The sequence below is a fragment of the Morus notabilis genome, unplaced genomic scaffold (genome assembly GCF_000414095.1).
Source record: "Morus notabilis unplaced genomic scaffold, ASM41409v2 Scaffold151, whole genome shotgun sequence".
NCBI lineage: Eukaryota > Viridiplantae > Streptophyta > Magnoliopsida > Rosales > Moraceae > Morus > Morus notabilis.
In genome coordinates, this window is record NW_010367153.1 from 354,662 (window position 1) to 367,310 (window position 12,649).

Here is a 12,649-nt window from a genome sequence, read left to right on the forward strand (position 1 = left end):
AGTACAAAAAACCTTCATCCGCATTTGCTTTATTGCCGGCAGTGACTTTAATCTCTTCCTCATACTCGAATGCTTTACCGGTACGTGTTCCTCACATTATTCTAATTTTTTTCATGGTAATATCATCAGATCATGTTATTTTGCGGTTGATTTGCATGTTTGGTTTCTAGCAATGAAATTGGGGATTGGGGTTTTTGTCAATGACTGTTTGGGTTCTATAGTTACTGTTAGTAGAATTTATGGCCTTTTGTGGAAATGGAATTTGTAGAATATATACCACAGTTCCACTGGGTTTCAAAATTTTCTTTGTCTACTGAATCGGACTTTGATGTAGGAAAAATTGCCTTAAAGTTCATTTCTATTCTTTCTTGTTGATGTTCATTTATAGCCATGTCCTGTGACGAGTACATCTGGATACAATCTTTTTCCTTGATTTCCTTCATTTCGGTACAAACTTTGCCGACGGAGTTGCTAACACTAGTTTGGTAACTGCTGAAGTTGAATCGGTAGAGGCTGTTAGGATATGTTGTTACTTGGCTGTATTGCAAAGTAAAGTAGTTTTGTAAGTAAACGTCCAGAAATTAGCAACTAGAACCCCTTCTATCCTACGCCCATGTCATTGTATCTTTTTGTTTCTGTGATTGCTACTGCTCAAATCCTTCTACCCTATGCCCTGTAGGATCTTTCATGTGCTTTCTAGAGGTCCTGCCATTGCTGTTTATGTTCTGCTACGTTCCCCTTTAGAATTTCAATTGCTTTGTATCTTCTATTTGTTTCATCTTGGAGTGGTAAAAAAAAAAAATAGTGTAGGCTGTAAGAAATGACCAATCACAAAACCTGGATTTATAGGTACCAAGTCAATCCCATTTTATTTTGTGAGTTTCCAAGCAGCCTCTTCAGCTAAGGTTTTAGAAAGCACATACCAAAACTGGAGCAGTAAAATTCATCAATCTTTTGTCTAACCAATATTTGGACTTATACATGAAGGAAAAACTTTTGGTTTATGATGGTAACAACGAAAACAAACAAAAAAATGGGGAGCATGTGGAAGAACCAAAATTAACAAACTATTAATAATGTCTTGTGTATCAGTTGGTAACAGTCTTATATTATGGAGACATCTCTCTTGTAGTTGCTAGTAGATTAGTTTACGGTTTAGGTAAGGCAGGGAAAAAATAAAGCAGGTTAATTAGTTCCCTGTCCCACAAAAGCCACCTTGAAGAATTTGTTTAGCCAACTTCTCCAACGTGATTCCTTTTGGTACCAGTTTTCCACGGGCACTCCTATCCTCTTCCTCAACTAGAGGAAAAAAGAAAAGAAAACAAAAAATAGTAATTAGGTCTTCCTTCCTTTAAATAGACATGTTCCTCACCCCATGGTTTTCAAAAGGAGATATTAAAACAAAAGACAATACATACATACATACATATATATATATATATAAATATTATAAATGTTAATAAATTGTCTACTTACGCCTACATCAAGTGAAACCAAGTGTTCTGTTTTCTTTACATGATTAGTTTCATACATAATCATGATGAAGGCGCTATTACTGTCATGGCAGAATCTTTACTGCCCAAAAAAAAACCAAAAAAATAAATAAATAAATAAGAAAGACATATAGAAACTTTTATGATTGAATGCACTTGGTACGTTTTTGGCTTTCTAATTACTTGTTAGCCTTTTGAACTGGTCTTCTCTTTTCTTGACTATTCATCGTTCTTATTGACATGTGCTCTATTTGTCTTGACGATTGATCGCTTCTAATTGAAAACAAAACTCGTTTGTAGTAGGAGTCCTCAATTTCTCACTATGTAGTAGGACTGCTCGTTTGTAGTATGAGTGCTCATTCTTAGCAATTTCAATTTACAACAACTAAACTCGAGAAAGAAGATTTATTTCTTTTAGTTGTCATATGCATTTGTAGATGCTTAGGAAAAACTCGGATGATAGGCCGTTGTGTTGGAGCGCCGATGCGGAGGGGTTTCTACTTGTGTGTCTATTCGAGTACCATTGTGCCAACCACGGGAAGCAACCGGAACCTCGTGACTACAACCAGTGGGCTATCCAGATGGCCACTTTTTTTGATAGCTATGTACCAACCGGTGAGCGGCTTAAGGAGAAACACCACCGACTTAGTAAGGTCTACGTAGCGTTCAAAATATTGCAAAACCATACTGGAGTTGGATGGCATTCTATCAACAAAAATTTCACATGCTCGGAGGATCTGCGGAAGGATCTTTGCAAGGTATAATGTGTGATTCATTAGTGGTCCCTCATTCAAAAATATGATTACTTACATTATAGCCAAAAAGTGTGAGAAACTCACAATTTTGTTTAAAATTTTGCTAGAGAAACCGTGAAGTAAACACAATTTTCAGTAACGGTTGGAAGCTGAACGACATGTAATTGGCTGCCATTTTCCCCAGTCGAGTTGTTGCTACTGGTGCAAGATCATACCACCCCACCATGGAACAAGAACATGTGGATAATGTACTCCCGAATGAAGTTCGAACTGGGAATGAGGAACCACAAAACAAACAGAATTCTCCGTACCAAAACAGTGATGATGATGGCGCTCGCGTTGACTTTGACAGCCGCGTGGAACGTCAAGGAAGGGAAAATGCGACCAACGTTGCCTCGTCTTCACGTACGATTCGGAAGAGGTCGACAAGGGCACGCAAATCCAATGAAAATACGCGAGAGGAGCTACTTGAAGCGGTGAGGGACATGTGCAATGATTTGCGGGAAGATATTCGAACAAGTAAAGAGAGCCTTCTGAGTAACAACACTGTCAATGGAAGAAGTGAAGCGAGTATGATAATATCGTCGCTGGTGGAAATGGGACTTGATCCCAAAACACGTGTCCTTGCGTACGATAAAATAGCTAAGGACGCCGCGTGGCGTCCAATTTGGCAAGATCTTGATGATTCGTCGAGGAGAGCATTCTTAGAAACGTTTGTGGAAGTGCCCCAACCCCCTAGTGTTCATAATCCTTATTGGCAGCCACCTCCAAACTTCTCGCAAGTATCTAATCCTTATAGCCAACAACATACCCCTTTTGGACACCCCCAAACTCGTTTCATCAACCCCTAAACCTCTACAACCAGCAACTGCTCCCCTTTGGACAGCCCCCGAACTCCTTCAATGAGCCACTTAACCCCTACAGCCGTCCACTGACTCCTTAAACTGCATGGTCACTTGCTTATTTTGCCGCCTGATGTAGTATGAGATGGTCTATTTTCCCTTTCTAGTTGACCACGGATTAGTGATTTCGTTAGTCTTCATTTGAGTGTTTCATTCTGTTATGATGGGTTGAGATGTAAAACCCCAGATTTGAGATTTCTAATTAACTTGTTAGCATTCATTTGTGTGCTTTCGTTACTCTTATTTCGTATGAGATTGTACTATTATTTTAATTTGAGTATGACTGTGTACCCCGGATTTCTGTTTATGCAATGGAAAGTGATTCTATTCTTGGTAATATATGGCACTTTGTTGGCTAAGTGGAAAAATGGTTTGTGGTTATTGTTCTCACTTGAGTATGGGTCGTTTCTGATTATTGTTTTCAGGCATTAACCTTTTGTTTCAATCTTTATGCGTTTTTGGATTAAATTAACAAAGGAAAAACATTTGTTACCTAAAAATAAATGTTGTAATCTTTATATGAGATTATGTTGTGTACAGATTAAACCGTGAAACTTCAAGATGCAGGGAGAAGGATCTGGACATGCAAATGACGACCACCAGAGAAGGGCATCTGCTAGACGACGACGACGGTTTATGGCTGCAGCCGGAGCTGCAATAGCCACTTCCGTGTTTTTGGATATTGACACAGTACCAAGACCTGTGCACATTTCTTCTTTGAAGGGGATCGATAAGGTAAATGAGTTGTTAGCAAACAGTAATGAAGTTGTTATGTTTAACAAGGTGCGTATGGGACGACGTTGTTTTATGGTTCTTTGTGACATACTAACTGAGAGACGGTTGTTACATCCCTCAAACAACATGAATGTACCAGAACAATTATTTGTGTTTTTAACAATTGCTTGCCAAAGTAAAACTAACCGTGAAGCGCAAGACATATGGCAACATTCTGGGGAGACAATTTCATGGCGGTTTAGTGATGTCCTCGACACTATATGTGCACTATACGATGATTTTATTAAACTCCCTAACTATGAGAAAGTGCATGTTTTTTTACGTCAAAATCGTCAAAGATATGGTACATGGTTTGACGTAAGTTCTCTACCTTTTTTACCCCGGTCTTGTGTTAGTCACTCTTTCAATTGTTCTTACTTATAATATCTACAATCCAATATCATTGTTCAGGATTGTGTAGGCGCGATTGACGGAACTCATATATCTTGTACACCGATTGGAGTTCCAAATCCTACGGCGTACCGCAATAGGAAGGGTGTGAACTCCCAAAACATATTGGCAGCCTGCTCGTTCGATATGAAGTTCACGTACTTGCTATCTGGATGGGAAGGTTCAGTGCACGATGCACGTATCCTCACATATTACTTCGTTTCTTTTACAAATGAGGTTCAACTTGTGTATTTATAAGGGCTAAAGATTGTTATGACTTGTTCACGCGTGTACTATTGCTACTAGATTTACCTTCCAGATATAGAATAAAAACTTGGGAAAAAGGAATAATATTCTTAAATATTCGAAAGAATATGTATATTTTGTACTGGATTGATGATTTGGATTCCGAGATTAGAGAGGTTTTTAAATATGATTATTTGATAATGACCGACTTAGCTAGCTCATTGGCTTTATATCTGCAATCATGAATATTTGCAAGTTGCGACGAGCAAATATATAATATATAACGTTAATGTATCCTGCCCGCATTTTGTGCAAAATAACTATAAAATATACTTCTTATATATATATATAAAGTTTTCATGCAAAACACATGTTTAGTTGTTGAGAATATTGAGACAGTTATTTCTCCGCGTTTGATTAATTGTATAGAACGACATGACACTACAAGACCTATGACTATAGAATCATATATAGATCATGTGTTTTTGTTGATGAAATTACGTTCGTTTTTGTTTTCAAAAAGTTCAAATAACATCTTGACGACTTGACCTTTCATTTCATCTTTTAAAATCAAAATGGAAAAAAAAAAGATCTTTACTATTATGCCTATAAAGTGCGTGCATTTTAGCGGTAATAGTGTAATTATGAGATTAAATCTCTTATATGCATATAATGGGATTTATTATATATTGTTCAACTCCCACCGGGTTATACTTCATAATGTATCTGCAGTTATGCTTATTAATAGTATGGGGCATAAATTACATCATAATTTATATAGTTGCGCAGGAAAATACTATCTTGTTGATGCGGCCTACGCGAATAATGATTGTTTTCTCGCTCGCTACAGAGGTGAGACTTACCATTTGCCTGATTATAGAAGGAGAAGTGGTGGATTTCAGGGAGCTAGAGATATTTTTAACTACAAGCACTCGTCGCTACGAAATTGTATAGAGAGAACATTCGGGGTTTGGAAGGCTAGGTTCCCTATCTTAAGGCGCCCCAATAATACGTATCCAATGGATAAACAAGAGAAGATTCCAGTTGCTTGTGCAATACTACATAATTTCATTCACATGTTTAATGAAGGGGCCCCCATTCTAAATCAGTACTACTGTGATGGTGTACCGGTAAGCGAAATAGATCTGAACAATGATGCTGAATTTGATGACAATGACACTGATGGTAATGTCATTGAAGGGCCAGTTGTAACAGGAGGTAGTGTTAGTCGTACAGAGATCAGTCGTTTTAAGAATCGCCTTGTGAATGAAATGTGGGTGGAATATCATGAAAGTCGTGGGAGACAAGTTTGATATATGCTTGCCTTGTTATATAATTTCATTCACATTTTTTCCATTTATTTTGTACTTAGCTTGTTATAATTTTTAGTTATAATTATTTGTATAATTTTTTTCTAGCACTTCATTTTTTTAATTATATAACAAATTAATTTTTTTTAAATTACACGTAACGAATTATATTTATTATATAATTTTTAAAATTACATTTATTTTGGTCATGATTCAAATTAAAAAAAAAAAGACAACCAAACGCTGGTTTGAATCACACTTAAGGTTGGAATCAAAATCATACATATACACATCCAAACGAAGGTTCTAATCACTCTGAATCAGGATTCAAATCATGAATCATGGTTCTAAATCAAATGACTTAAATCACCATGATTTCAATCCTCATACAAAACGGACCCTAATATTTATAAAACCAAATACAGATGCCACTAGTGGTTAAACAAAACATTATTTGGATCACTAAGATAACGTTTGTTTTTTATATTCATCTCTGATTCTAAATCATGATTCATGATTCTATACAGTGTTTTCTCTCATAAAAAATACACGTAAAACGAGAATGGTTCTAAATTATGATTCTGAATACATAAACCAAACGTCATCTAAGTTTAAAAATACAGATGTCTTTCTCAATTAATAAAAGCCAAAACAAAAGCCACCGAATTTATATGGATAAATCTACATATTTCTTGTATTCAAAACCCTAAGATTTGAAATTTTAGAAACTCTCTCTCTACAATATGTTCTTTCTACAGTATAATTCTCTCTCTAAGCTGAGGAATCGCAGACTCTCTCTACGGGGTCTCTCTCTCCATTTCCATGTCTCTGTTTATCTGACTCTCTTTTCGTTTTTCTTACTCTCTCTCTCTCAGATTTGGAATGCGATTGTTTCGTTCACGACGGGACTTGTGTTTTAGCTTTATCTCGTTGTTGGAGACGAACAACGACACATAGAACTGAATTGATAAGGTACATACCAGTGTTTGTGATAAACTTAGGGGAAAGAAAAGAGATATCCTGCTAGATTATATGGAGAATTATATTTCTTACTAATGATGTGCTAGAAAAATTAACTTGTTGGGTACTAGTCAGAACGTAATCCGTAGAATAAAATTTTTTTTTTATTGAGAAATTTGTTTCATGAGTTCAAAATTATGATTCATAATTTTATTTTTAAAATTTAATTTTTTTTATGAGATAAAAACACTATAAAAAATTAAGAATTATGATTTAAAATTAAAAAAGAATTCTTAAAATAAACATCCTAAGCTGTGTTAAAAAAATAACATACTTCGTGAAGGAACGTGGTCTGTAGAATTTTTTTTTCCCCCCCTCTGTTCAATGACTACTGATTAACAAATGATGTACAAAAAAATTAGCCTGTTGGGTAATAGAACGTAGTCCGTAGAATATTTTTTTCCCGTATATGACTGCAAAATCTACAGAGAGAGGGAAAGGGGGAGAGATAGAGAGCGTTATTTTTCATAAGCATAGCCGAAATCTAGAGGGAGAGAGAAAGTTGAATGAAATCATAACAAAGACAAAAAGAGAAAAAGAGAAAAAGAGACTTTTACTAATCATATTAAAAAAGAGCGGCACCAAATTATTTACAATAACATGAATAATACGTTTAAAAAAAAAAAAAGCATGGTAAATGGGCCGGGTTCAGATTGTCCAACTTGAAAACTAAGGCCCAACTTTGTACGCTTTACCAGTTAACCAGGCCGCGTAAAGAAGTGCAATGGGTCTAAACCTTGTGCAAGAGAACCAATCAGATCCGATCACAATATCTCGTTCATTTCACCGATTTTTAACTTTTTACAGTTAAAAATTTTAAAAAAATATTATATTTAATTTTTTCTACTACAGTAAAAAGTTTTCAAAAAAATATGACATCTCAGATCAAATTGAACATTTAAATCCGCAAAGTGAATGAGGCCATAATGTTAAATTAACATGTGAGTGTCAAATTTTTGTATTTGGAGGAGAAATTATTCTATCCAGCGTAAATTGTGATAAATTTGATATATACCATATTTTGTATTAAATTTGACGCCAATTATAGCATATATCAAATTTTAAATTTATTACAGTAAAACCTCTATAAATAAATATTATTGGGATTGGGAAAAAAATATTATTTTTAAGAGGTTATTATTTATCAATAAATGAATAATTTATTAATTTATTGATAAATGGGTAATTTATTAATTTATAAAAAGTTTTATGTTTTGATTACTTTTGTACATATACCTTTTCTTTTACCAAGATTCATGCACAGTGGCGGGGCTAGGATTATATTTCAGGAGGAGCATAGATTAAAAATGTGAAGAATTTATCAATGCTAATAATATCAGCTACTTATACTATTAGCTAGTTAAAACACATTTTAAACACATGCATATTATGCCTTATAAAGTCTTACCACTATAATGGTTGCATATACTTTTACGCTTAACTATGCTCTTCTGAATAACATAATTAACATGCTTTATGCGCTTGATAGAGAAACGATGTTTAAGAGAAAATAGTTATTGAGAGTGTTACTTAAAAAATAGGCTTAGGAACATATTTGAGAAAGATCATTTAAATTTTTCTCATGAGGCTCACTTTTGATATAATAAAAATCACATGAAATAATATTTTAGAAGGGACAAATTTGGGAAAAGAATATTTAACCGGAGTAAATTAGAGAAAAATAATTCAATTAGGTATACTAAGAAGTATATAATTTAATAAGAAAGAACCAAAAAAAATTAAAAAAACCAACTAGTTTACAAAAATATTTAGATTGGATTTAATGGAGATATTTTGAAATTTTTATCAATGAAAGGGGGACTTATATAAAAAAAATTTGAGAATTTATGGGGTAAAATTTTAAAAACTAACAATTCACGGGGGCATATGCCCCCCGGGCCTTACCTGTGTCCGCCGGTGTTCATGCATGAGCTATAATTAATAAAGATAATGGTATATGGTCAAAAATTAATATCTGCAAATAGAGAATTGCAAAAGTACATTATAGCAAAAAAAAAAATTACTGTTTTGTTCATGCATATTAACCTTAAATAACTACTTACTATAACATGAAAAAAATACACCATATGTAGTACATAGTTTGCCAAAAAATTAAAAACGGGGTTGAGTTCAATTTATGTATAAAGAATAAACAAATGACTTTAGATGCATATTTTGTGAAAAAAAAGTTGAATTGAGAAAATAGAAGTTGTCAAGAGAAAAAAAACTCTTTAATATTATGAATTACATATTTTTTTGTCAATTATTAATTTATACTTCCGGGACCTAAAAGATTTGAAAAAAAAATATTATCTTATGCATTTAGCGAGATTGTTAATTTTGTACACTGGTCTGAGTCAGAACCGGAAATTTTTATTATTTAAGTGATGTTATTAATTTATCAAACATTCATTTATCGAGATTTTACTGTATTTGATTTATTAACTTTTTAATTTACTCATTACAATGTTATTATAAGTCAATAAAATCAATGACAACAAATTGACATAACATTTGAAATGATATTATGTGATAGAGTAGAAAATATTATAACAAATTAAATGTAATTTTCACATTTTCTAATGTGAAATATAACATTGTCACATTAAAGAGCAGAACTTATGAGCCACTCATGTAATATCTAAGCCTATGGACCGCTCTTTAGACAAAACTAGTGGAATTCCCGCGCGTTGCTGTGGATCTTCATGTTGTATCGTATAAAAGAGTTTATATTATTCAAAACATAGTTACAAAGATATGTATATATGTAAAACATCTATTAATATTACAAACATAGTTCTAAGTATATATACATATAGTATGGTAGTTGGAAATATATTTATATGCACATATAGACATATATACACTGTAGTAGAGTAATGCCCATCAGATCCAATGTCCTGTATTTTTTAACTGCAAGATAAAAATGTTAAGAGATCAAAAAAAGTCAATACAATATATAAGGAGATTGACAAAGTATTCATATAGATAATGCATAATAGAAGATGTTAAAAAAAATTTATTACCTTTTCTTTTGGCGTTTTGTAGAATGTTCTTTTGACTTTGATTCAGAGCTGAAATTAGAAATAATTATTTAGATGTAGATTTAGAAATGTTTAGAGTAATTTTTATAGTAAATATGTTTTACCTTGCACCTACTCTTTTGGGAATTGGAGTTTGTGGATTGATTGTCATTGCTGATGATATAAGTGATGGACTTGTTTGTTCATGGCTGAAATGAAGACAAAAAAATTATTTTACAGATTTATTTATGATTATTAAAAATTGTATTTACATATTAAATATATATTGATAAGTTTGACTTACCTTTGTGTATCAGGAATTGATGTTGTTGGCATATTCTTTGGTGGTAAAGGAGATTGGCTATCTTCAAATATTTTGGATGCAACAACTGATATTTGGTGGCCTCTTTGTTGAAAGTAGACTTGGAAGATTTTTGTCTGTCCACGGAGCAAATCGATGACTGGTGGAATTACATATGGATCAGTATATCCTTCGTCAATGGTTAATGCAGAACATGGCCTTTTAATCAGTGCTTGTGCTGCTTTGCCAAATATAGTAATATTCATATCTCCAGTATTATCTTCAATTTTGATATTTAATTTGTACCTGTAATATATATATATATATATATATATATTCAAAGTTAATAAATGTGATAAGTAATTTATTGTAACTGATGAGAATAAATATAAATATAAAATGTTTTATAAATATGGTGATTTACCATGGAGATGGCATTGTCTTGATATGACCATGACTATCGCACCACTAATCAATTCTTGATTGCTTTAATTGTCGGTAGCAGGTGGGGCAAGAGTTGTAATACCAGCCTTGATTTGTTAAGATTCCTATTATTGTAGCTCGTACTGTGAATCGTGTGGACTATATATGTAAGAGAATATTAATTAGTTAAAATTTTAAAATAGAAGAAAAAGAAAAGAGGATAATATTTAATAATACTAACCAGATTGATTTCAAGATCTAATGCTTGTAATTCAGTTATTGTTTTCCTGTTTTCCATTCTTTGTTCTTCAATGGATTGGATTGGTGTTTTTGGCGCTGGTAGGAAATCTATTTCTTGGATCTGCTGAGAGAATCTGCGTATATGTAATAAATTGATGATATAAAAAATAATAAAATATTTAAGCTTGTACTGTAAATAATATGTATAGAGATATATTCTATAGTAAAAATTTTAGCTTGTTTTCAATGTAGTAGTTTCAAGAATATCTCGATTGATGTAGAAAATTGTTGCAGAAGTGCTAGAAACATATGGATTGCCTAAGATATTAACATCAATATTATTAATATAACGATATATATTTTATATTAATATGTTTAATAATAATAATAAAGTGATGTGAAACATACCTAGATATTGTTTGACCAACATTGTGGTAAAAATTGCTACAAGGGGAGCTTGAAGTGATTTGATAATATTTTCTTCAAATTGGTCTGCTTTATTTCCCCATAAGGTAACCTGAAGCTGTTCATTTCTGTTGGAAAAGTAAAAACAAAATGTTCCAACATTTAGAAATAGATATTTAAAATGATGATGATATATTTTCTTTTATTTTTTTAAGGATTTTTTTTTATTGAAAGTAAAATAAAATGTGTGGAAAATTTATGTACCTTATATTTTGTATCATAATTGTTCGTCGTGTTGTTGGTCTGCTGTTGATACCTATATGTTCCAGTGCTTGGATACTTGTTATAACTTCAATAACATCTAATATAAAAGAAAAAAAAATAGATTTAAAAATAAAATGTGGTATTGTATTTAAAGTAACACTGTATATTACCTGTTAAAAGTTTAGTAGTATGAACTCTTTGTTGTAGCTAATCAAAATCAGTGAAGTAAAATTTATGGAATGGAATTGGTGATGCTTCGTCTACAACAGGAACAAAAGATGTTGCACGTGCAAATTGAATCATTGCATTGTGTGGAACAACTTTATATGTTGGTTTGTTTGTAGCAACATAAAAGTTGTTAATGATGTATATGTTGCCTTGCTGGATTCTTTGAGATATAATGTCAGAATCACGTGATTTAATTGATCCCTGTATTGCTTCATGCTGTAAAAAAAGAAATATATTATTATTCAAATACAATAAATATGTATTTAAGATAATTGTAATGAAAAATTTATAGAAACTATTACCTCTTCCTCAACCAAAATACAATCAAGGCTTATCAGGCGTCCTGTAATGAAATCATTATTTGTCCACATGCGACATATTCTTACTTTGATTGTATCGTAGATTTCATTTGGTTTCAGTATTCGAATTGGTGTTGCCATCATATCTTATTGTTGAAATCAATAAACAATTTATTTAGTATAAGATTGAATAAATATATTGTATACATTATTATAATAATGATATTATTTTTTTAGGTAATATAAAGAAAAAGAATATTATAAATTAGGTAAATTTAGAGTTTTTATATTTTTATAATATGTTATGTAAAATTTCTTTGTAAACAATATTTTTTACATGATTTGGATATATACTATTTGTATCATTAATTAGTATATGTAGTCCTTCTGGATTTGTTACTCTAGATAAAGCAACATATAGTTGACCATGAGTAACAATTTAATTTTCTAAATATATTCCAATTTTATTTAAAGATTGTCCCTTACTTTTATTTATTGTCATTGCGTAGCAAATTTTTATAGGGAATTGTCGTCTTTTTAATGTAAATGGCCATTTAGATTCATGTACAGTAAGTT